At 39.1% G+C, this 26,317-nt stretch overlaps 1 pseudogene across 1 annotated transcript in view; it reads left to right on the top strand.

The window, feature by feature from the left end:
- LOC103698671 (E3 ubiquitin-protein ligase UPL6-like) overlaps positions 1 to 26,099 on the top strand; it is a 78,220-nt pseudogene extending 52,121 nt beyond the window's left edge. The window contains exons 15-19 of the transcript XR_016398363.1: positions 17,972 to 18,052; positions 21,062 to 21,135; positions 25,058 to 25,129; positions 25,206 to 25,298; positions 25,661 to 26,099. The product of XR_016398363.1 is annotated as an E3 ubiquitin-protein ligase UPL6-like (transcript). The remainder of the gene's footprint in view (positions 1 to 17,971; positions 18,053 to 21,061; positions 21,136 to 25,057; positions 25,130 to 25,205; positions 25,299 to 25,660) is intronic.
- The last annotated feature ends 218 nt before the right edge of the window (positions 26,100 to 26,317 follow it).

Below are 26,317 nucleotides of genomic sequence, written 5' to 3'. Positions count from 1 at the left end.
TTATAGCTGGCTTGTCTGCGAGGACAACAACAAAACTTCTAGCTATAATACTGCTGTTATTTTGATTGGCCCATATTATGGCTCCATTTAGAGTTCAATTTATTAAATAGCATCTTTTGATAGTTCAACAGATCACACTGTTCCTCTAGTCCTTATTCATGTCACACTTTTAGAAATGAGAGTTGAGTCTTGCCCATATATTACATGTGATTTCCATCTGAACTATAATATGCTTTTTAGTGTCATTTCAGTAGAATTCCTGATAAAAATTATTCTAATAACCTCCTTTCACAGATTCTCAAAGAAATTATTTTCTAAGTCTAAGATCTGATGCTATTATGATGATAGTATTTTAAATTTGTAGGTGGTGGAAAGATGATAGTAATGATAATTTAGTTGTTCTCATTGGCTATTTGATATGCAGTGTATTCTCTTTCTCTATTAATTTGCTAGTTTTTTTTCCAATTTTGCCTTTCTTGGTTAGCTCCTGTGCTGGTCCCATAGAACTTACTAAATCAGTTTAGTCCATTAATTTGATTATTTATGTCTTAGATTTATCAGTTATAGAAACATAAGAAACCTATTTTTCTTTGAATGGTTTTTAAAGTGAAATTTCCTTTTGTTCTCTTTGTTTCTTAAACCTTTAATGTTTAGTTTTTCTGTTGTCAATGTCCTAATGAAGGGTTTATATAGTCTACAAATTCATATGCTTGTAGGATTAAGAAGCATGAGCAATTTAGCAACTATTTGGTAAATCTTATTCTCAGTGCAAGTAAATAAAATAACATATAGAAATTTAATCAAGAGATTAAGTGAATAAGTTTTAGTGGTCTGGAAATTGTTTTGTTATTTAGTAACTAATTTCTGTTATAATCTACAGTTTGAATAATCATGGAGACTTGCTCCTTAGTTGCATGAACACAAACTGCATAACCAATATAACAGGTCTCCCAAGCTGTCAACTGGTCTTTTGGCTTCATGGTTGGCTTGCCTCTTTTCCAAAGTTACATTGACCAGTTTATTGGCACTGACTCGTAGAGGAGTCCTGTTAAGTTCTAAGCTGGTTGCAAAACATTCTCAAAGATGGATGGTTTATATCATGACTCGTAGAGCTGTTCCTCTTGGGTTGGACAAAAATCCGTCGGTTAAGCTTGCTCTCTAGTTATTGTTAATTGGGGAACTCTTTATCCTTATGAGCCACTTCTTAAGAGTATCTGTCCACAATACAGGTTTGTTAGAGATCTCTGTAAATTCTAAGGAATCTAATGTATATTCTTGTCTGGCTTATATTTTTGTTTCTATTAATCAATAACTAAAATGTTTTGATCTTAAAGATTCGGCTGACCCATCTAACAATCCATTCTTAAAATCAACTGGTGCATGTCTATTTTTGCTAATTACTTTCAAGATTTCACAGTGCACCATATCATTAATACTTAAGTAAACGAATATCCAAAAAAAATTATATATTTATCATAATTAAATAAACAATTTGAGTTTTAGATGATTAACTAAATTGAGTGGAATCAACCATGCTGATTAACAGATATGTAGAGACAAACAAGGTTTTTATTTGCAGAGATGATTAAATCTTCAAATTAATGCATACAAATCAAAGCAACATAGCAAGCGGTCATGCTAGTAATAGAATCACAATAGTTTTTCTGGATTCTCACAACACCAGATCAAGTGATGGAAGAAAAGTATCCTCTTCTCTATTGTTTTGGATGATAAGAGTGCTGGTAAAGTACAATAATATTAAACCTAACTCATGTAAGATTGGCATAACCATGGTCTGCCGTACCGGTCGGTACGGGCCGGTACCGGCCGGTACATACTGGTACCGAATCCTACCGGTACGGTACATCTACATATTTCGGTACCGAACCGTACCGGCCCGTACCGACCGGTACCGATGCGTACCAGCCCGTACCGACCGGTACCGACCCATATCGACTCGGTATCGGCCCGTACCGAACCGGTCCGTACCGGCTCCAATTTTTTTTTGGCTTTTAGCCCCATCGATACAGTATCGGTTCGGCTCGGTTTGGTCCGGTACCATACCGGTACCGATGCCCATCGGTACGTCGGTACAGTCGGTACCGCATACCTTGGGCATAACTGTTGGACCATCTTGAGTACTCTTGACTTTATATAATCACCTTGAGACGGCCAAACAAATGAATCCCATTGAAAGCCACTATTGAACAACCAAGAAATGGCCTCTGGAGAAGATGCTCGGGACTGAGTTTCCAACTAAAATCTGCCATGAGATACAGTTACTTCCACTTGGACTTCAATCCTACTTTCATCTTTTTGGGTCATCCACTTGTAAGTTTTTGACAATTTTTAAGCAACAGCTGAACTTAATAGTGTAACAGCCATTCCTGTTATTATATCCGTTATATAACAGGAATAATGGCTGTTTACTTTTCCACTATTCAAGGTTTCGCCAGATTATTTCTTTAAGAAAAAAATTGAAATGTCCATAACAGCTCAAGAAAATATATTTTATAATACAAGTAGCCCCTTCCTAAAAAAAAAGAGAGAAGAAAAAACCCGATCTGAGGGAAAAAATGATTGTGGAATAGTCACTTGAGCAAATAACACTGTTGTTTTCCCATTGTTGTCCATAATTTTCTCATTATCACAGTGACTAGTTCTGTTATAACAGTAAGCATTTCAAAGGGTTTCCATCATCTGAACTTCGCTACTATTAGAACCTTACTTTTTGTTCAACTCATTATCTCAAAGAATTGCAAATTGAGGTTTATGCCAATGGTCACAGTGTTTGATTTAAAAACCACAGGTTCTTAGTTTGATTCATGGGTGGTACATCCCTGAGGATTTGAGCCTAATTATAGTGTCAGTAGGTCACCCTCCCTCTCTCTATCAGAAAAAGAAAAATCTCATGGAATACACCATTTATTTTACAATATGCTAAAATTGATATACTATCTTGCCCCACTTGAAATGCCATGATTTCTTTGTTGATTCAGGTGCTACATGGTAGCCATAGTTAGGATATGGACAAATTCACTTTTAAAGGCACAAGTTTTATTCTTACTTGCTTACCGATTTTAAAGAAGCTTAAATTATGTAGACTGAAAAACTTTAAGAGAGAATAAAGGGTCAAAGATTCATGTAGATGAAACAGTAAAGTTTTCAGCAAAATGTGGGACAAGTTTGAAAATATCATTCATTTGCAAAAATCATCAAACTAGAAAGGGATTCTTCCAGTGAGTCGTGATAAATTCAAGGACAGAACTGCGTATGAAACTTGGGGATAATCTGAGAGTTTGGTGGAAAGCCAGAAATGTTTATCACTTTGCAAGGGCATGACAAAGTTACTTAATGTGAAAAATCTGATGGCCCTGTTTTGCTTTGTTGTCTTCTCTTTGTCTGATAAGAAAATCAATTTTCCCAATTAAAAAGCAAGAAAAAGAGGTATGTTAAAAAGTTCACATGTAATATTTTGGGCGGGAAATTACTTTTCCATCCCTCTAAAGACCCTACTGTAACAGGAGGTCCCTGTTGACCCAAAAAAACTTCTGGTCCACCGCTTCATGGATCTTTAATTTCCGGTCCCTAAGTTACTGTTTCCTTTAAAATATAGTACCCAAAGTGCCCCCAGGTTACTTAAGTACCCCCATGTTACTGGAAGCGGAAAAAAAATATCTCGCGTTCTGTTTTCTAACCGGAAGACACTCTGTTTTTCTCTACCGAAGATGCTCCCAAGTAAAAATCCCACTTGCAGCCCTTAAGCGTAGATGCCCCTGGTGATCCCACGGAAGATATTTACCGAAGATGGCTTTGGAGGAATATTTTGAAACGGAAAAAAAGGTGAAAAAATAGCCCGCAACAGGGTACGCGTTTTGTCTCCGTTCTTCTCTATTTTGTCTTTGCCAATGGAGATTGTTTGGTCTGGGAAGAGACAGGCATCCATTAGGATGGATGCTAGATGGATAGGGAGAGAGCATGTCGAGCCTTTGTGTTGACCTAAAAACGTTGAGACTCTCTCTTACTCTTTACCTGTTCCCTGTTTGACAGAACGGTGATAGTCCCTCTTTCTCTGTGTAGTGAGACTCTGCTCCACTATATTCCTAAGTCTGTTTGCAATTCGGAATTATCTGTTCATTGCCTCCTTTTTTCATTGTCATGGCTTCGGAAGACACTGCTAGCTCTGTTTTTATGGCCATTTGTTGTTATGGTAGCGAAGCTGTGATTATTTCCATCTCAAAGGACACAATTCTTGATCAAATTTTTAAGGAAATAGTTGAAAGGTGGAAACATTTATTTTCTACAATGATAGAAGTTAAGTTTTATATTCCAAACAAGTCTAGAATGCTTGTTACGCTCATGAGCGATAAGGATGTTCGTAACATGCATCAAATACACGTCAACTTAAATGCCAAGGTGGTCGAGATGGTTGTTACTCATTCTCCAACCTTGATCGAAGGTGCTGCTGTGGTAATTGAGAGGTATTCCGTTTTTAAAATTTTAGTTTGTACAACGGACTTTAGTAAGTTTGCTAAAATAATGTTTATCCTATTGTATGGACAGTGGCTCATCCCATTGTGCTGAAATTAGTTTGAGAGGGAAAATTTTTTCGAAGGGTAGCTCAAGTAATTTTGGTCAAGTTGTTGAAGAAACAAGAGCCGCAATTGAAGAGGAAGCAAGTCAAAAAAATTCGTTGGATGATTGGAAAAATAGTATAGAGGGTGTTGGTCAAGAGTTCATGAATGTGGAAACTCTACGTGACACCATTCGCAACTGTTGCATTGCAAATTGCAGGAATTTTGTCTTCGTGAAGAACGATCGTGATCGAGTTACTGTAGAATGTGTTTATGAAGGTTGCGAATGGCGTATCCATGCTTCTCGCCTTGGGAATGGTGAAAAGTTTGCAATTAAAAAAATGCACTGTAACCACACATGTGGAGGACGGTTGCAAGTGCGGTCTTATCCAAAGGCTTCAAAACGTTGGGTTTCGAAAATTATTAAAGATCAACTTCAAGATATGCCGTTATATAAGCCAATTGATATTGTAAAAGATATTCGTCGACAATATGGTGTTGAATTGCCGTATCATCAAGCTTGGCGTGGTAAGGAGGTGGCTATGATGGATCTTTATGGTAATAGCCGGCTATCTTATGAACGGATTCGCTGGTATTGCGATGCCATTCTTCAGACCAACCCCGACAGCATTGCAAAGTATGAAACAATTGAAGGTCGATTCAGACGTCTATTCATTTGTTTTCATGCTTCACTAATGGGTTTCATAAAAGGATGTCGTCCTCTGATTTTTATGGATGGCACATTTATAAAGCATAAGGATGGAGGTGTACTGCTTGGAGCCACTTCCAAAGTGGAAATGATGATTTGTTTCCTATAGCTTATAGTGTTGTAGATACAGAAAGTGATGAAAATTGGGAATGGTTTTGCCGGTTTCTGAAATAAGCTATTCATAGTTGTAGTGAGTATCGTGGTCAACAGTTCACATTTATGACGGATAGACATCAGAGCATTATTAAATCCGTGCCAAAGTACTTTCCTGATTCTTACCACTCATATTGTATATGTCATGTGAAAGAAAACTTCAAGAATCAGGTTTGCATCGTCATATTATGAATAATTTAAACTACAAAGTATCTAAGTAATATAGCATGTGGTATATCTGATTTTAATTATCAATGCAGGTCCTTGTCCATTATCGTGCAGTTGAGAGAAAGAGGCTCATTGATTTACTAAATGCTGCTGCCTATACACTAAGGCTTAGTGTATTCCGAAAGCTAATTGCAAAGCTTACATCAGAAGCCCCTGGTGCTACCATCTTTCTCCTACATGCAAAGCCGGAGCATTGGGCGAATGCTGTATTTCCAGGTCCACGCTGGGGTATCATGACATCGAATGTGGCAGAGTCTTTTAATAGTTGGGTCATGGAGGCTCGTCATCTCCCTGTGCCTCAGATGGTTGACCATATAAGGATCCAAATAATGCAGATGATGCATGAACGGCGTAATCGAGGATATAACATTCAATCTGTCCGGATGCTGAGAATGTGTTGCATAAAAATGCTGAAGATGGTCGGAAATTAGCTGTATTTACGTCCAACATAATGATATATGACGTAAAGGATACGAACTACTCATGCAAAGTTGACCTGCAGATGTGTAGCTGCTCTTGTGGCGAGTGGCGAATCTTCCGCATGCCATGTAAGCATGCTTGTGCATGCATCGAGAAGGCCGGCAGATCACTATACCAATTCACTGACAATTGCTTCCAAGCTGAATTGTATAGAGCAACATATGCCGAAGCAATTAGTCCAATTCCTGATATGGAGAAGCCCCAAAGTGCCTCTGAAGAGATTCACATTCTACCCCCTATCAGAAAGACACGTCCTGGCAGGCCTAAAAAGAAGACAGGCCTAAAAAGAAGAGAAGACCTTCACAAGTAGAGTCGGTACGTGAAATGAGATGTGGACGATGCGGGAAGGTTGGGCACAATAGGAGTTGTAATGAGGTCATCAACTAAAGAATATGGAGATTATGAAGAATGTATCGAGATACCTGCAATGTATTTTCATGTTAGTCACAGCATATTAAGTGGGAAATCTTGTATTGATGTTAATGAAGTGCAAACTGAATTGTATATGTTGATTTTTTGTTAGATTTTGATTTTTGTACTTCAAACCAGAATGCAGTTAAAAAATTGTTACAAACACGTAATGATACACAGTTAATCAACAGTTGGCACAGCATTCCACATCAGCTCTGACAATTATAATAGTTGAATTTGGCGTGGACAAATATATATTGACACCTAAAATCCCGTTTCGTGGCTTTCCTTTGACTTTGCCTAACTGTGGAATTATCTGAGACTCTTAACGAGTCGACTCCGAAACTATTGGAGTCGACTCGAGCTGTCTAGATGTCGACTTGGTAGGAAAAGAGGTCGACACTTAGGCTTGGCTGAGCTAAGGGCTTCTCTCTGTCTTTGTTCTGTCCCACTTAACGGGGCGACTCGCCTTTCACCGGGGTCGACTCGAACTGCCCAGAGGTCGACACTTAGCCTTCGCAGATTTCCGCAGCTCTCTGTCTTTGCTCTGCGCCACGTAAGGGGTCGACTCGCCTTTCACTGGGGTCGACTTGCCTTTCACTGGGGTCGACTCGCACTGTACAGAGGTCGACTCAAAACTCGGTGAGGTCGACACTTAGGCTTCGCTTATTTCGGCTGCTCTCTTTCTTTGCTCTGTGCCACCTAAGAAGTCGACTCGCCTTTCACCGGAGTCGACTCCCACTGCACGGAGGTCGACTCAAAACACCGTGAGCATGACACTTAGGCTTCGCAGATTTCGGCTGCCCTCTGTCTTTGCTCTTTGCCACTTTAGGGGTCGACTCGCCTTGAAATGGGGTCGACTCAAAATGTGGCAGTTCGACCCAACTCATAATGGGAGCACAGTTAACTTGTCTGGGAACACAGTTAACTTGTCTGTGAACACAGTTAAGTAGGTGTCGGGGAACACAGTTAACTTGTTGGGTAACACAGTTAAGTTGTTTGGGAACACAGTTAAGTAGGTGTCTGGGAATACAGTTAACCTATCGGAGAACACAGTTAACCTATCGGAGAACACAGTTAAGTTGTCTGGGAACACAGTTAACTTGTCTGGGAACACAATTATGGAGTTTCTGGGAACACAGTTAACTTGTCTGGGAACACAGTTACCTTGTCTGGGAACACAGTTATGGAGTTTCTGGGAACACAGTTAACTTGTCTGGGAACACAGTTATGGAGTTTCTGGAAACACAGTTATCTTGTCTGGGAACACAGTTATGGAGTTTCTGGGAACACAGTTAATTTGTCTAGGAACATAGTTATGGAGTTTCTGGGAACACAGTTAACTTGTCTGGAAACACAGTTAACTTGTCTGGGAACACAGTTATGGAGTTTCTGCGAACACAGTTAACTTGTCTGGGAACACAGTTACCTTGTCTGGAAACACAGTTATGGAGTTTCTGGGAACACAGTTAATTTGTCTGGGAACACAGTTATGGAGTTTCTGGGAACACAGTTAAATTGTCTAAGAACACAGTTAAATTGTCTAGGAACACAGTTAAATTGTCTGGGAACACAGTTAACTTGCTGTCTGGTAACACAGTTAACTTGTCCGGAAACACACTTAACTTGTCTGGGAAGGCTGTCCCGAAACCAGAGAAACCAAAGGGTCGACCCCAGTAAGTCGAGTCGACCTCGGCACCGATTGAGTTGACCCCAATGATATATGGAGTCGACCCCATAACTCTCTCAGAGTATTTCAGAGAGCACCTGCGTACCCATCAAGAGGGAGTCGACCTCCCATCAAGAGGGAGTCGACTCCATTTCCTAGGAGTCGACTCGGGGAGTTATTCGAGTCGACCCGTAACTCGAATAACGAAATAAAACCCCGAGTCAATTGACTCCCTCTTCCCTTCTATTTTCGTGGAGTCGACCTAATTTCTTCCTTTCCCGTGCTCCTTGCGTCTTTTCGTTCCGATTCCTTGCTTCCCTCCTCTCTATCTATCATCCATTCGTCGCCATGCCGAGGAAGCAAGTCATGCGGTCTTCAAAGAAGAGAAGTAATGTTCCCGAAGCTACCGAGCGAAGGTCCAAGGCAAGAAACGATGTTCCTCCTCGTCCGCATGCTCCACCTTCTCCTCCTAGGCAAGTACCCTTGGTAACTCGTCCTGTTTCTCTCGGTAGGAAAATAGATTTCGATTTCTTAGAAGCCGAGGGTTTTACCATAGGTCTGAAGCTCAAAGCCATGGGTTGGAAAACCCTATGTTCCCTTAACATTCCGATGTACCCGAACCTTGTTCGCCAATTCTATGCCAATCTCAAAACCGGAATTGCTAGCTTTGAAAGTGTGGTAAATGGAACTCCAATCTGCTAAACCCGGAAACCCTAGGGAGTGTTGTGAACATGCCAACCTCTGGTTCAACCGAAGATTTTTTAGAAAATAGAGTGTTGGGCCTTCAATATCTTCTAGGTATAGAAAATGTACGTCCACTTGAGGAAATTTCAGCCAACCGACTTAGTGTGGAAAATCGACTATTACATCATATTGTTAGCCGAATCCTCTTTCCGAAAACAGGTAGGTTTGATTTTGTGTCCGAAAGAGATATTCTTGTTATATTCCACATTCTGAACGGTAGCCCTCTTAGTTTACCTCACCTGATGATTAGACACATGCTAGAGTCTGCCTCTAGAGCTAAGACATCCTTGCCATATGGAATGCTCTTAACCTTAGTCTTCGAGGAGTTCGGTGTAAATACTGAAGGGGAGCCATCTACAATTCTTTCACGTTGGGATACTTACAATGACCGGTCCCTTCATCGAATGAGTTTTCGTAAGAAAGATGGTCAATGGATAAGAAAAGATGAAGGGAAGACCAGTGCGTGCCATAGAGAAGAGCAGCGACCTGTCGAAAATGAAGAATCATTTCATCCTCCCACTGAAGAACCAATTGCCCAACCTCAGCAGCCCACTGAAGTTAGACTTAGTGCTGAGCAGTTCAGAGCACTAAGGGAAGATATCGTGCAAGAGTTAAGAAATTCTAGAGATGTTGCTTGTACAGACTTGGTACCTTCCAACGCAACCGTCTCTCAATTGGTCGCTGATATGAGGGCAGAAATGGTCAGTCTTCGATGTCTTGTTCAAGGACAGTACCAGAGATTTGTGGACATAGAAGAGGAGACAAAAAAGCTTCAACAATCTGTCAGAAAGGACATGGAGAAACTGAATGAAAATGTAGAGGATGTATGCAACAAACTTCTACAAGGACTTCATAAGAACAATCAGACTTTAGCTCAGCTGAACAAGTCCTATCTCTAGTCCAATTTTGAAGTTGCAGCCATTCTGCAGAAAGTTACAGAGGTACTAAGTCTTCTATTGGGGAGACAGGCATGAGCTTCTTCGAGTTTCACTGCCCCTTGATTTCTTCTTTTCCTAGAAACTTAGGTTATTTTGTCTGCAAGAGTTTAATAGGTCTCGAGGAGACTCATTGTAATATCTTTTTGTAATTTGTACAAGTGCAATGAAATGTTCTATTTTTGACCAACATGGCTTGTATAATGATATTTTTATTCTATGGTAATTGTGTATTCGTAACATCGAGAAGATTGCTAAAAAGGGGGAAAGAAATAAAAGTTAACTTGATTAAAATTTAAAACAGAACTTGTGTGAGTTAAGTAGTCTGGGAACACAGTCAAGAAGTCTGGGAACATAGTTAAGTAGTCTGGGAACACAGTTAAGGAGTCTGGGAACACAGTTAAGGAGTCTGGGAACACAGTTAAGGAGTCTGGAAACACAGTTAAGTAGTCTGGGAACATAGTTAAGGAGTCTGGGAACACAGTTAAGTTGTCTGGAACCCAGTTAATAGCTGTCTGGGAACACAGTTAAGTTGTCTGGGAACACATTTAACTTGTCTGGAAACACCGTTAATTAGGGTGCTCATTATGGAGTCGACCCCAGTCAATGGCGAGTCGACCTCTGGACATAAGGGAGTCGACCCTTAAGAGCGGCTGGGTGCTAGAGTCGACTCCAGTCTAAGGGAGTCGACCCCAGTGAATGGCGAGTTGACCCCTTAAGTCGCACAGAGCAAAGATAGAGAGCAGCCGAAAACAGCCAGAGCCCAAGTGTTGACCTCAGGCAGACTGGAGTCGACCCTGGACATAAGGGAGTCGACCCTTGAGAGTGACTGGTGTGCCAGAGTCGACTCCAGTCTAAGGGAGTCGACCCCAGTGAATGGCGAGTCGACCCCTTAAGTGGCATAGAGCAAAGATAGAGAGCAGCCGAAAACAGTCAGAGCCTAAGTGTCGACCTCAGGCAGACTGGAGTCGATCTCTGGATATAAGGGAGTCGACCCTTGAGAGTGGCTGGTGTGCCAGAGTCGACTCCATTCTAAGGGAGTCGACCCCAGTGAATGGCGAGTCGACCCCTTAAGTGGCACAGAGCAAAGACAGAGAGCAGCCGAAAACAGCCAAAGCCTAAGTGTCGACCTCATGCAGACTGGAGTCGACCTCTGGACATAAGGGAGTCGACCCTTAAGAGTGGCTGGTGTGCCAGAGTCGACTCCAGTCTATATATTGAGTCGACTCGTGGAGGACAAGTGTCGACCCCTGAATTTAGGAGTTGACCCCAGGAATGTAATGCTGAAGACAGTTTCTCAAACTCCGACACGCTTTATGAAACCAGAAATGTTGATGCATATCATTGTTAGTTTAGTGCGGGTTGATAATGTTGCGATGAACTTGCACTGTACAAATCGATTTTCAACCATTCTGAGATTGCATTTGATTTACGAGAAATTTTCAATATGAATTACGTGACAATATGAAAATACGTTTAAGTGGCTCAGTTTAATAAGTCACCGTGGACTTTTCATTTAAGCGATGAGCATGACAGGAAGTTGAAAAAATTGCCAATCAATATGGACAAAAAAGGGGAATAATGATATTATCTGTGAAAATGTTATATTACACAGAACATGAAAATTACAGTTGGACAAACATCCTTTAGAACACATTTACAATCAAGTTTTACAACTCATTTGCATTCATGTGATACAACAAGTAGTCTACGATTTCTCTGTACAAGTCTTCGCATGGTACATTGACCTAAACCTATCAAAGGCAACGCTCCCGGAATGTAATAGAATACTCCCTACAGCCCAGCTCCTGTATAAAGATGGATCCTTCAATTCTTCCTGCAATGGTCTCGTGCTGCCTCGGGTAAGTCCCTCTGCAAACATAAGCATGTATGCCCCGCAGTCAACACTATCATTTCGTTGTTGTGCACATTGTCGAATTTCACAATATGCTAATTCAGGGATACGAAATCCGACATAGTCGTTTAGCCACGATCTCAAAAAAGATGCCTGCAATAATGTGAAGAATGCAAAATTTTAAGAACATACCTATGATAAAGAAGGAAATCAGTAATATCAAATTTCACAAGTGATACCAACGTATCTAACAGTGTCCACCCCAACGTTGAAACTCCACAAGGAGTTGTAGCATTCGAAACGCTGGTCCTTCAAGTCCAGAGAAAGTAGATACCAATGCCATCCCGTATTCATCGGAATGAAGAGATATCTACACTTTTGAAGATCGGCACATCTGAATTCTCGAAGCCATGTTTGAATACTGGGCACCAATGACTATGATTCTTTTGGTAACATTAATGGTAATTAAGAGGTAATCCAATGGTAGATGCTGGAGCACGGCAGCCTGCATACAATTTATTTGTTACAGCCCCGTTGGCACGCTGAATTTCAATTGGAAAAATGTAAGGACGAGACATCATGAGCAGTAAGTCAAAACCTGGATCTCGCAGTGCAAATATAAACACGGATTGTCAATAATCTCAGTATACGCACAAGGCAGAAGTCCAAAATGCGAAAGTACATATTGATTACCTGTACGCAATAAAAGTACGCAGTCAATACCAAATTATATTTCTCCAGTAGTAGTTCATTGTAGGAGCATACATCACTCCGTAGTGGCTTGTCATGCAGGAGCTGCACTAAGGCATCAGGGCTGCATGCAGGTTTGGTACGATCTTCGTCCTCCCATATTATATCCTTACATAATTCAAATGTTTAAGCAACTTTCAATACGATAATTGTGAAAAACGGTAAGTTACCAAACTCATGTTCTTCAAGGAAGAATTTAATAGCTTCTTCATAGTAAATAGGGAGTATACCTGTCCCCTTCCCATGAAAGCTACGTTTCAGTGCCACTCTCTCAAGATCATTAACTTGAGTGGACGACACTATATGCTAAGTTGAATAAATGGTGAAGACATATATTTTGGTTAGGAAACTTAACTGTATAGACTTAGCAAATTCAATATGGATAAATAAACACATATGGACGAGACAACATTTCTATACTGTTCCCGAGGGGGAGGTTTCCTCCCATGTTGGAGCAAATTTGTGGAGCTTCATTAATGAACTTGTCGGTGGGTCGAATATGTTGGTTGACCGAGCGGGCGAATCCTTGGTATCAATAGTAATTCCCGTACAAACCTCACCTATTTGGGCAACTGTGACCTTTTTTTAGCCCTTTTATAAGTCTTTGGCTGGTGTGATATGGCCTTCGCTTTCTCCGATGGTTTGCGCTCGCGTGCTCCCAGCTTCATGCGCTTGCATAAGGAGGACACATATGAGCTCGGAGCTCCAGCTTTCTTCTTAGCTTCAGCATCAGTGGACCAAATAACCTGATAAGAAAATGCATTTTGAAGACAATTTATACTACCATTCTAAAAACTGCGAACACTACGTACCAAAAAATTACATACCTCCATCGAATCAGCACTATGCTGCATATGATCTTTCTGAAGAGCATTGTTGTGAATAGGTGGATCAACTGTAGTATGCTCCTTCACGTAACCAAGGAAGATCATATTTAAATCAAGCAAGTCGAGTCATATTAGAACTGATAGTTAACTTGTCAGACCTTATACAGAGGAAACATGCTTACCTCAGCGGGAACTGTAGCATGCTCCCCAGGTTTGTCATCAACCAGAAGGCCCTTATCTCGTAGGACCCTCTCTATTGTCGACACCCTCTTATCGAGCTGTTCTATGCGGGTATTCTCGACATCCCCAATAGGATGAGGGTCTGGTAAACTAAAGCCATGTTGTAGCAAACACGTCTCAAGCACTGTGATACATGTGTGAATTCCCCGCAGTGGATGTCGATCACTTTGGCTGGATGACGGAATCTAAAACAACACAGTAATGAATGTGGTGTATGAATTGAACAAACTGTAGGCATACATCCATGTGTGCAGACTTGAACTATGTGCCGGCAAGTGAAAAGTGCATGCCAAATCAAAAGTGCTTTTAACTGTGTTTGGAAATGCTATGTCACAGTAAGCTGCTAATACTTGAGTTCCGACATGCACGAATTGTTGCTGTTCTGTCTCCGTACGCCTCTCATCAGGCCGTAGTAATTGTGGCCTTCCTGGCGAGAGAAGGTGCAACTCCTCCTCTCTTGGTTCTAGCTTCTTAATAACCTAAAGCATGCGAACAGTTAAATTTACGTACAAGTTAAAATATTTCCAATGTAAGAATTCAACATTCAAACCTCAAATCGTTTTAAATTTTTCATAACATCCGCAATCACGTCCACCCTGCGGGGGAATGGGGTGTTGTTCCAGCGTACGAGACGTGGATACATGAACGGTGGCCGGTGCCTTCCAACAATGCTGTTAGCATGCTCAACAGCCCATACCTGCCAAAAATGCATTGTAAACATCAAATTACATCTAAATATATATATCGTAACAATGAAATTTTAAAAAAACATCTTATGATGCTTACCACCAGGGCGACCGTGCAGCCATCCATGTATCTACCAACCCCTTGGCCTGTGATGTTTCTAGTCTTCACACTATCGGCTAGACTAGGTATTTGCTGCCGAAGAAAAGAGAAAACGGCAAGAGCCCAACTATACGAACCTAAGCGGTCTAAATCATCGACATATGAACATAATGTCTTAGGGACATAGTAGCGTACGGTTGGGAAGAGGATAGTCCCAAAAAGAGAGAACCCATAATTTTGTAAAATCCTCCACATCTTGTCGACTGCTCTTACCGACAAGGACTTGTAATCTACTTTTAATTGCATCTCTACTGGCTTTCTGGTGGTCACTATCAAAAAACCGGGTGATGAGGTCACACGTAACCCTCCCTTTCCTATGCAGTTGCACCTCATCACCCGTCGCACTCAAACCAAGGATTAGTGCGAAATCAGTCCCTACAAAAGGCACTATAACCCTACCAAACCAAAAACGCTCCTCAACATTATCCCAAAGGGAGAGCAATGTGTCCAAGATAGGCCTACTCTATTTTATATACGGTAGATCTAGCATGTGCCCAAATGGAGTGTCACGTATTCTATCCTTCTGTTCATTAGACATGCACGGGATTAGGGTGACCATAAAATTTACAAAGTGGGTGAAATAACACCTTCCATTAACCATATTACTTAGGCCAACAGAGGATTTTTTGCCGGTACTCTGCTTTGGGGCCATCTTAGATTTTTGCATCACAAATATAGTTACAAATTATATTTTTAAACGCAGTCAACGGAAAATAAATCATCCTAAAAACTAAAACAAATAAAACAATTAGCACGGAATAGAAAAATTTTTTCACAACAAATATCTCAAATGTGCTACCACAACCTCTCTGTCCATTAATTCGGCAAAACCACTAAACCATTCCAACAACTATCTGGAATGCCGTACAATACTGCATATCACGTCCGTGTTCAATACATTATTCGAGAAAGTATGCGGTGACAAACCTGTTGAAGGAATGCAGAGACGCCTCAGGGAAGGTTGGAGAGACCAATGTCCACCTAAGCTTCCGCTACAAACGAACAGGGCGAAGTCGGTTCGAAGGTCGACTCCGAGGCCGGACAGAAAATATCTCCTTGCTCCTCAGAATCGGATCGGAAGGGTTCTACTTTTCCAAAAGGGGAACGGCTTAACAGGGGAAAAGAGGAAGATCGAGTACCGTTGGGAAGTGGTTTGCAGTTCTAGGGTTTGAAACCGGGGCGTAAAAATCAAGCGGAATCGGGCGAGATTTTTATGGAATTTTTTCCGTCGGAAGAGAGGATTAGGATACAAAGATTGGGGACGAAACGAGGGCTGGAATCGGTAAGTTTGAATACGGCTCGTTCAAATGAACACAGAGCATACGAGGAACGACGGAAGAGGAAAAAAGTCAGGGGTATTTTGGTCTCCTTATGGCATTTCATATGTCAATGGACCGCTTATTAAAAGAACAGTCAACAGGGACTATTTGTTATAAACGGATCTAACTTTGGACCTCTAAGCAACTTCCCCTATTTTGGGTTGATCCATCACATAGAAGCTCACCCCTCCATCTCTCTATCTCTTTCTCCTCCCATGTGTGTCATTTGATTAGTTTCCTTTGGTATCTGGAAGTTGTCATGAGATTAGTTTCCTTTCTGGTTAATTGGCCCACTTGTTTTTGGGGGGTTTTTGGCGTACATATCCTCCTAAATATTAAAATTTGCATGAATACCCTTCCAAAATTGATATTTGCATGTATACCCTTATAAAAAATATTTGTTTTGCGTGTATATTCTTCATTTTTTTTTCTTGCATATATACCCATGCCATCTAACGCCATTAAGAAATTAGCAGTTTAAAATTAAAAATGACTGAAATACTCTTAATGGGTAGATATACAAAAAGAAACATTTGATAAGAGTATATATGCAAATGACACTTTGTGAGGGTATTCATGCAATTTCATATATTTAGGAGGGTTTACATGTAAAAAAAAAAAGAGTCTAATTTTACTTTTTTTCTATTTCAACATGTTTTAACATTGGGATTTGTCTGGTGTTTGTTCCTCAATATTTTCTGTAAAAATATTTCTTAAGAAAAAGATTGATCGACAGTTAGATAACAAAAAGAGTTATGAAAGTTCTTTTACTAATCATGGGATTATTCAACTTTATTCTTTTTCATTTATAACAACCACCATATCTTATTTCATCAAAACATAGCTTATAATATTTATTGTTATAGATGCATATATGAGAGTATGTATTAAAATATAAAAAATGATTAGAATCTCTTAAAGACACACAATAGATTGCAAGGATCAAGCTTCCTTGCTACTGCTATGCTCATGGATGGAAGAACAACATCAATCATCCGCAAACAAAATCATTAAAGTTCTTCAAATCCTTCAGACTTATTAACAACCTTCGCGGCCATGTGGTAGAAGGCCACCCCTTGTATACCTTAAGCTACTTTTCTTTGGAGCTTCAATTTTCTAGACAAAAAATCTAGAGTATGAGGTCCATCTTGTCGCCGTAATTTTAAATCAGCCACCAGCCTGCCCATGAAAAATTTTTCAACTCTAAAAGATAAACATTGCAAATCTCATACACTTAAATATAAATGTTGCAAATCTCTCACAACACTTTTTTTTAAATAATTCATAAAACTAAAAGCAGGATCTGACCATCTTCATGTAAAAAAGAATACAATGAAGGGTTGTCTATGGTTGAGAAGGGACTTGAGGGAATGGTTTTGATTCCAGACGGAGAAGTGAAAAAGAAGGTCGAGGGAGATCAGATTATTTCTCAAAGGAGATGGAGATATTAGTTTTCAGTGAGACCTGGTAACATGTTACCCACTTCAAGAATAAAAAGATGCTTTCATAATTTTAATTAATTTAAATAAATATGATTTTGGCTAATTATGTTAGCTAAATCGCTATGTCAAAGGTATTCATAGAAAAATAGTGTTTTGTGAGGGCATGCACGTAAATATCAATTTGGAGGATATTCATGCAAATACCAATATGTAGAAGGGTATTTATGCAAAAATCTAAGGATTTTTTTTTTTTGCGTATATACCCTTCTATATATAAAATTGCATGAATATCCTCAAAAATTGCTGTTTGCATATATACCCTTATAAACGTTTCTTTTTGCATGTTTTACTATTAATGGTATTTTTATCATTTCAATTTTAAACTGCTAACTTAACGGCGTTAGATGGCATAGGTTCATATGCAAAAAAAAAGAAAAAAGAAAAAGAAGTGTATACATACAAAACAAGTGTTTGATGAGGGTATATATGCAAATATCAATTTTTGAAGGTATTCATGCAAATTTCAATATTTAGGAGGGTATGTACGCAAAAAACCCTTTTTCTTTTGATAAATCAAGCCTTAGAGTAGTTTTTTTAGGAAATTACATTACCAATGCTTAATTTTACCTAATTTGGGTGGCTACTGGAGGAATCAATTCACACCCTTTCCCAGCCTTATATAGTTAATCTTGTTTGTGATATCTCTTCTGTCAGGACCTTGACTGTTCATGTTATATGAGGCAATGAATTTATTGGTTATCTTATATTGAGTTTTTTTTTTTATATCAGCTTCTTATATCAGGCTCGCTAGAAGGCATGGATGTCGATGATCTGCGCTCGAATGCTCATTATAGCGGTGGCTATCATCCAGTAAGTTCTAATTGACTGAACGTAAAATAGAAATAGATGGTGATCTGTATTTTGGACTTGTGGACTTGATCATAAGAGCATGTCACTCTGGAAGCTTGCTGCCATTGTGCTTTATTTGTAAATATGTTGTTTTTTGCTTATGATCACAATATATTGTAAATATATTGTGCTTATGTTGATACCAGTTCAAAGTGATGTACCCGTTCTGACTTTTCAGGTCAATGACCTTCAACCTAGGACTGGCAAATACTTCAAATTGCATGCCAGTTCATATCTGCTAGCTTACTGGATTTGATACCTGTTGTATATGGTTAGCACTTAGGACGTGTATGGGGCACTTATTTTTAAGTATTGCGTTATTTAAAATTATGCCAAAGATGAGGTGAAGCGGGACTCCCCTCCCTCCCCTCCCTCCGGCGCTTGGATGAGTATTGATCTTTTAACATTGGATGGTTCCTGTTTGGCATTGTTGTTTTTTTTGCTTTTGTTTCAATAAAAATTGGTAGAATACCGTGTGGAGATTGATGTTGATGATAGCATTTGCACACAACTTTTTCCATCCTTGCTTTTATTTTCTTTTTTCTTTTTCCTGAAAGCAACAAATCTTGTTGTCGAAAGCTATAAAAGTTTTGCAAACAATCTGAAAAAAGGGAAGTGTTTCATCAAGCTTTTTGTTCAATCTAGTTCAGTTTCTTCTTAGATTTTTGAAAATGAAAACAGAAAAAAAAAGCAATACCAAATGGGTCCTTAGTTTTAGTGTTTCTTATGTTCATATCATTGTATGTTATTGTGATAACCCATTATACTTTATGGATGCTCTTTGGCAGAAATATATAAAAAAATGATATGTATGTATCTATTTATGGTTGTACCCCAGCCCTTTTTGCTTTTTTTTTTGTGACTTGATCGGTTGGCTTATCCATATTGTGTCATAATCATATCATGTATTTGAATGTGTGCTTCATAGTCTGCATCCCAGTGTTCATTATTGTTGTGATTATTATCCAGCAGTGTGCTATTTTTTTTTTTTAATTTTTCGTTGCATAGATCTTATCCCTTGGATGCATGCCAAGTTGTTATTACTTTCTTTTCCTATAAAAGAGGTGTTTGATTCAGTGTCACATGGACACAGATGTGAGAAGCAATACATTTAGTTTTTCTAGAATGTTAATAGTAGAAAGTTATTATTTGGTTATTCCAGAATAATCAGATTAAAAAGAGTTAATTGAAAGATTTTAACGCATTTGGTAAAATTTTGGTACAATGCTCAAAAAATTTTTGGTACAATGTTCAAACCACAATATGTTATCAATATAAATATTCATAGAGGTACATCATTAACAAAGAGCATACAAAAAGGGGTTATTTCAGATCATGTGAAATGAGAGCGATAAAGCTCTGGTAGCAAGCATCAGATCGAGTGGCAACAGAGTTGCTTTGGCTCAAGGGTTTTGAATTGGATCGTTACACTTTTTGATGTGAAGGGAAGGTTTCCACGGATTGAAAAATATGAACTTTGCACCATTTAGCTTGCATACAACCAATTCATGTTTCATCATCCAAGAACAAAACCAATGCTGGGTTTCAGCAAATTAGCCAATCACCACCAAAGCTACGTACTTCCGAACCACAATCATTACAAGTTGCAACTAATAATGTTATAAACAACTATTACTTGCTCGTTTTCTTGGCATAGCTTGTACAAAACCACCATGCATGCTTCCACCTACAGAAATGTTGTTATTGAACACATTAATTTGTTCAGGACCTCATTGTCAGTGAGGTGACCATTCAATCCAATTTGACACGAAACTTCTTAATGTCATTAAAGATATGATGCTTCCCAACCATCAAGTAGAGTGCCCTTCTAGGCAATCTTGGGTGCCTGTAGGGGTGTCAAACGAACTGAGAAGCTCGAGCTTTGTACGGAAAAAGCATGAATCAGGCTTGATTTGGAGCTAAACAAACAAAGCTTGGACCAGCAAAATAGGCTCAAATTGATTTCAAGCCAAGCCAAAAATGATCCTAGCTCAATTAGGCTCAGCTCGATAAAGCTTGAATATATTTAAATTATATTTAAGTACTTTTATGTCTAATAGATCATTGAATGAAGGTTGTATTTGGTGCATATTTTTTATTATTTGGGTTAATTAAATGTTAATTTATGCTTGAACCAAATCTTAATGTTAGCTTGAAATCAAGAATTGAGCTTCAATTCAAGCTTGAAACAAGCTTCATTTAGTCTCAAGTTGATTTCAGTTTGATTTAGGATTATAATGCTGATAAATGGACCTGTTTTTGACTTGGTTCGAAAATTGAGCGCGAAATAATGGCAAACAAATCAATCTTGATCTTGGAGTTCAAGATTGAAATTAATTTCAAACCAATCTTCAGCGAGCTCTTTATCAGACCCAAGCTTGAAGCTTGGCTCAGTTACTGTCCCAGATGCCCATAAGTGTAATAATCATCCTGGTCAAACATCAAAACCTCGCTTGGTTCCCTTTCTCACTACTCAAGTGAATCCCCAAATCTAACATCCTTCCCACTTTTCCACTCTCTAGTTTCATATGAGAACATCTTCCTATCACATAACTATATTTGGTGGCTGAATAGTATCAAGTCATCTGGTGATGCTGGATACTTGTTTATTTGAATGTGCATGTTGTCTCAGTCTATAGCCATTATGGTGTTAGATGCATTGAGTCAAACAAATTGAAGTTTCCTTTCTGTTACATGTGTGGCTTGTTATACAATATTCTCTAATTGGTGACACTGCTTACTCCTGAGAACATATGAAGACTAGGATCTAGCATCCTAAGGCTACTTGTGGTACTTTATTATGCAAGTAGACTAGTACAAGCGCTGCTGGTTTTCTTTTTGATTGATGGGCAAGAGCCAAATCTGATGTGCTCCATAATTCATTCTGTTGGTGTATGAATGTGTTTCTTGTTCGGTATACCATCTATAGGCTGTTCGATGCTATTGGTTTGACTGTGTCTATCATTGCAGGATCATCATGTGATTGAGATGTTCTGGGAAGTCCTTAAAAGCTTTTCTTTGGAATATCAGAAGAAATTTGTTAAGTGAGCCTTTTTCCCAGTTTGATATATGCAGACATACATTCACTGATTCACATACTCTGACACGCAGACATGCATGAAACCTTCTCTTATAGACAAGCCCTTATATGTGCTCTTATGCGTGCATGCACACATACTAGCCATTTGGTGATCTCTTGTTTTCTTTCAAGTCTTCCACTTTTTTTTCTTTTTTTTTTGATTGTCTTCAAGTATTTAACAGTAAGATGAGCAGCTGAACTAGAAAAAGGTTCTGTGCAATTCATTCTGTATTAGCAGTATGGTTTAAAAATTGACCATTGACTCACTTACAGCTTGATGTTACATGAGGTTAATCTTGAGACGTCAGCCAACTTTCATAAGCAATTTTGCTTAGGATTAAATAGAATGTTCAGGATTGAATGATTGGTGTAAGTTGTAACAAGTTCATCTTGAGACAATTTATGCATGTGTCAGCTAGCAGCAACTAAAATTCTCGGCAAGAGTTTGTATGTTCATGCCTCTTGATGAATTGATCAAAATGTGGGTAAATTGGTATTCAGATCTTTCCTTATGGTCAACAGGTGTCACAAGAATTAGCAGATCTGCCTCATTTTCTGATCTGCTCCTTTAGATTTTTCTCATCTACAAGGATCGGCTGTTCTTTCTCAAACATTTCTCTGTCAGAAGGAAATATGAAAAAGCTCAAGATTGCCACCAGATTTCTGGTGGACATGCATTTTATTAGTCATTGTTATTAAATCTGGATTATACTGTCCGGTCAGACAGGAAACCCATATACTGGCCCCTTGTCCAGTCTGTTTTCATAATGGGACTGGAAATGTAATTGACCCAGTGAAAAATCGGATGGTTTTTGTGAATCAAGTATCGGAGTACCCCTGCACGCGTTGCGACGATCGCAGCGGAAAGACACGCGAGGTCGTTCATCTCATGAACGTTCTAGAAAACATAGATTTCAAAAATTTTCTAGAGTTCTCTAACTCAGATTTATGAAATCTAAAGGGAAGATTAAAATTAAAAGACTAGATTAATTTCAGATCTACTACAATTCCTAATTGTATAGAATTTATAAAGATCTAATCTTTACCTTTGAGCGGGTAGAACTTCACCGCTATCTGATGATCGTAGAATTTTTGGTTCGCTCGAAGTCGCACAAGCGTCCGGCCACTACAGGCATCCACACGAGGTACAGATCGCTTCAAGATCTCACCGGGGTGCTAGCTCCCTTGCAGAGATCACCTTTAATAGCTGAATTCCTCTTCCTTTTAATCAACTCCTTGATTACTCTGAGAGGAAGGAGGAAGGAGGAAGAAGATGAAGAAGACGCCTCTTCTTCTTTCTTTGCTCACGCCAGGGAGAAGGGAGGAAGGGTGGCCGGCTGCAAGGGGACTTCAATGCTCCTATGCTTCACGCTAGGGCCCTTTAAATAGGCATCTCATGCCCATACAAACAAGGAATAATTTCAAGAATCAATCACTTCTTGATTCATCCCTCTAAAATCAGCTACACCCCTTACTTAATTCTATCACAATCCTTACTTAAAAGTGATTGAAAAGAATCCAAGGGACGTGCTCATGCCATGTAGCAATCTGCGTGAACAAGGAGGAAGAGGAGGGGCATCCGCCCCTCCTCTTGGCGTGTGGACCATGAAAGGAAAGTAGGGGCGGACACCCCTCCTTTCTTTGTGCGTGTGAGGAGGGGCGGACGCCCCTCCCTCTTTCCTTATTTGCCTCACATGTATGGAGGAAGGGATCTTTCCTTTCCTTCCATGCATGGGTCTCCGAATCCAATTAGAAATTTCATGGTCCCACTTGATCAATTGAAGTCTAATCCAATTAGAACCCAATGTGTCCTCCAAATTGATTTATGTGAATCGTAATCCAATTAGGATCCAAATTGGACTTCATGAATTAAGTTCTTTATCTCATAAGGAGTTCTATTTAATTAGGCCTTCCCATCCTTATCCAATAAGGTTAAGCCTAATTTAATTAGGTCCAATTAAATCAATTAAATTGCAATCCAATTGCAAATCCTTCTTCTTTAATTCACTAACTCTAATTGTCAATCAAATTGACAATCAAGATCAATTGCGATTCTAAATCACTATTCAACCATCGGAACGATCAAAACTTCTAATGTGTGTGACCTCGTAGGTTCTATTCTGACTGATAGTGAGATATATTATGATCTCTATCATAATTTCATCGAAACCTCTTTCAATGGGTTGAAACGATTTCAACTCTACTCTTAGGGTTCACTGATCACCAAGTGAATGCCTTCGAGTCTCACAATCCACTAGTGACACCTAGCAGCATATAGTGACGATTCAGCAGAACGGAATGGATGAACTTCTAGGTGCAGTTAGCGTATGATACAGTACCTCTATCATGGATCCCGACATGACGGAGGTTATGGATAACTCGTCAAACTCCATCGTCTGTCTTATGTCAGATTTATTTGACTCAAGTTCGAGATTTAGAAAACTCTTTTTGCAGAACTGCCCTGGCCAAGTTCTTTCGAACTTAGTCTCATAAATCACATAGGATCACTCTTAATCTATCAAGGTCGATAGATCCCATCTAGATGCAACCCTAATCCAACAGTGAACCTACTGCAGCCAATCTACGCCACAAGGATCCTTAGGGTCTATGTTTATGTGCTCGTCAAACTACAGCAACCTCACCGTGATTAGCTGAGGCATCGCAGGTCTAAGTACTAGTCATACAACTGCAGCATCAAGTAAGTCACTGACGAGTGGATAGACATCCAAGTGATTTCTTGCTTTGGTCACGCTCAGTACCCTTGTTCTCTAGCAAGCACTTGCACAATCACCCCAGTGTCGCCACACTATGGACTTAAGACTCGTCCATCAAGGAAAGTGATCTGTGCACTAATCTCATCGGATCGATCACTGTCCTTCGTGATGATCCATCGATCAGGAGCTATTCAAGAATTAACTATTAATTACACATGCCTTAAATTCTCAACTCTTGAGAATATGTGTTATCATTTTATTAATTTCTAGGACGATTCATGGACACATAATAACACGAATGAACAAAATGCCTGATTTTATTAATTAATAAAAGATCAAGTACAAATTTCATGCCTCCAGAATAATTACAATGCGTCTGCCAAATTGGCTTCTAGGGCATACTCTTAACATCCAGCGACCCGGTCAGGTGGAAAACCGGATAAACTGGACTCTAAATTAGAGAATTGGAAGAATAATGCTTGAATTGAGATTCGATCTCATTATCTCGTATGTGCTTAAGAACTGGTCAGCCATTTAGACAACGTTTGATGCTGTAGTATGGTGATTATTTATTATACTTCCATATTTTATATATGTCATTAGATGAAGCTATTATAAATAGATAGTAATTTCAATAATCAATTCTTTTTTGCAATAGACAGTCAATTCCTTTTGCCTTTTGTGGTAAATAAAAAGCAGATATGCTTCTTTTTTTTTGGATATTATCAAAACTTTTCTATTTATGATTATAAAAAATACCAATATGGTCTCCATTTTCCTACATTAGATATAATTTTTTCTATATTTTTTTAAAGTATTAGATGATTCATGATTATTTTCTATTTATGCTGCAACTAAAGAGTAGTGCAGAACGTTGGTCTATGTGACCTAAGAGTAGTATTTAAAGTAGAAAACTTATTAATAGTTATGCATAATTTTCTTACATTATATCAAATTTTCTATGATATATATATATACACTCTGACCGATTGAGCCCACGGTCGGACCAGTGAACCGGTGATCCAGCCCCTTGCTTGGCTGGACTCTGGTCCGTGCAAGCTTTGAGTTATCGTAGTTTGCAAGCTTGTTAGGTTCAGCTTGCATTCCATGATTGTTGACAAATCATTGTAATCTTTGATAAGTTTACAATGTTTTTGTTGAACAATCTTGCAGGTTTGTGACTGGCTGTTCTCGTGGACCACTTCTTGGATTTAAGTATCTTGAACCAAAGTTCTGCATACAAAGGTTTGTTGCACTTTTCTTTTTTAATTCTCGTCTTAATATTGACAGTTGATCTTGATTGGGCTTTTCTCAAATGTAGGGCTGCTCCTCTGATTGTTTCTGAAGAGGATCTTGACCGATTACCGACATCTGCCACATGCATGAATCTGCTGAAGCTCCCACCATATAAAAAGTAAGTACTTGATTCTTTAAAATGACATTCAGCTTCCTACATCCATGAGTACCTTGATATTACTTTGTTCATTATCATTGGCTTACACAACAGGATATCAAAATTGCATAATGTTTCATATGTTAGAGATGGTACAGCATTATTAAGTATTTTTAGATAATTATAATAGAGCCACTCTTTATTTTGAAGTTGTTGATATATTGTTTTTGTATTTCATTCCTTGAGCTGGCCTGTTCTAGATGAACATCTAATTGATGCCAACAATATTGGCGTCCTGGTTGTGTATTAAGCACTCATGCATTCTCTGCTAACAATGTTCTTTTTCCCGTCTCTCGATGGCTCGGACATTGATGGTGGTTCAGTAAAGAACAAATGCGGACCAAGTTGATGTACGCGATAAATGCAGATGCTGGTTTCGACTTAGAGTTGATCACTGCTTGGATTAAGGATACATGTCTTATATGATTGTGGTGATGGCTGCATGAACCTGGCCCAACAGAGCGATTCTGTTTTCTAGTGGAATTCAAGGACAGGTTAAGTTACTGAATTACAGGGGCCGTGGCAGGGCTCCAACTTCAAAAGCTCAAAACATGCAGAAGTAAGCAAGAGAGGTGAAGAACCTGTAAATATTTGAAATATTGGTATGATTTACCATGAAAGTATACATATGTTTGGGTCCTACAAAATTGTAATTTTATCTAAGAACAGAGCTTGAATCATCAGATGTCTCCTTGGGTACATTTGTAAAACTGGAACAGCATTTAATTAAAGGCAATAGCCCTTTGATTCATCACCTACAAAGTGCTTTTGTGTTGCTTCTATAGATGTTATTCACAATACAGTAAGGGGCAAGGTTTGCCATACCATTCAACACCGGTGTGTATCGACCGTACCGTACTGTATTGGTACTAAACCGGTATGCCGTATAGAGAGTGCACCGAGTATGCCAGCTCTCATTACCGGCATACCGATACTATAATAGAATGATACCAATATAGGGTTCGGTGCTAAGATGGTGA

The sequence above is a fragment of the Phoenix dactylifera genome, chromosome 14 (genome assembly GCF_051530095.1).
Source record: "Phoenix dactylifera cultivar Ajwa chromosome 14, Ajwa_hap1_PhDact_Kaust_v1.1, whole genome shotgun sequence".
NCBI classification, from domain to species: Eukaryota; Viridiplantae; Streptophyta; class Magnoliopsida; order Arecales; family Arecaceae; genus Phoenix; species Phoenix dactylifera.
Note: the sequence above shows the minus strand (reverse complement) of the source record. Positions and strands in the feature narration are given on the sequence as shown.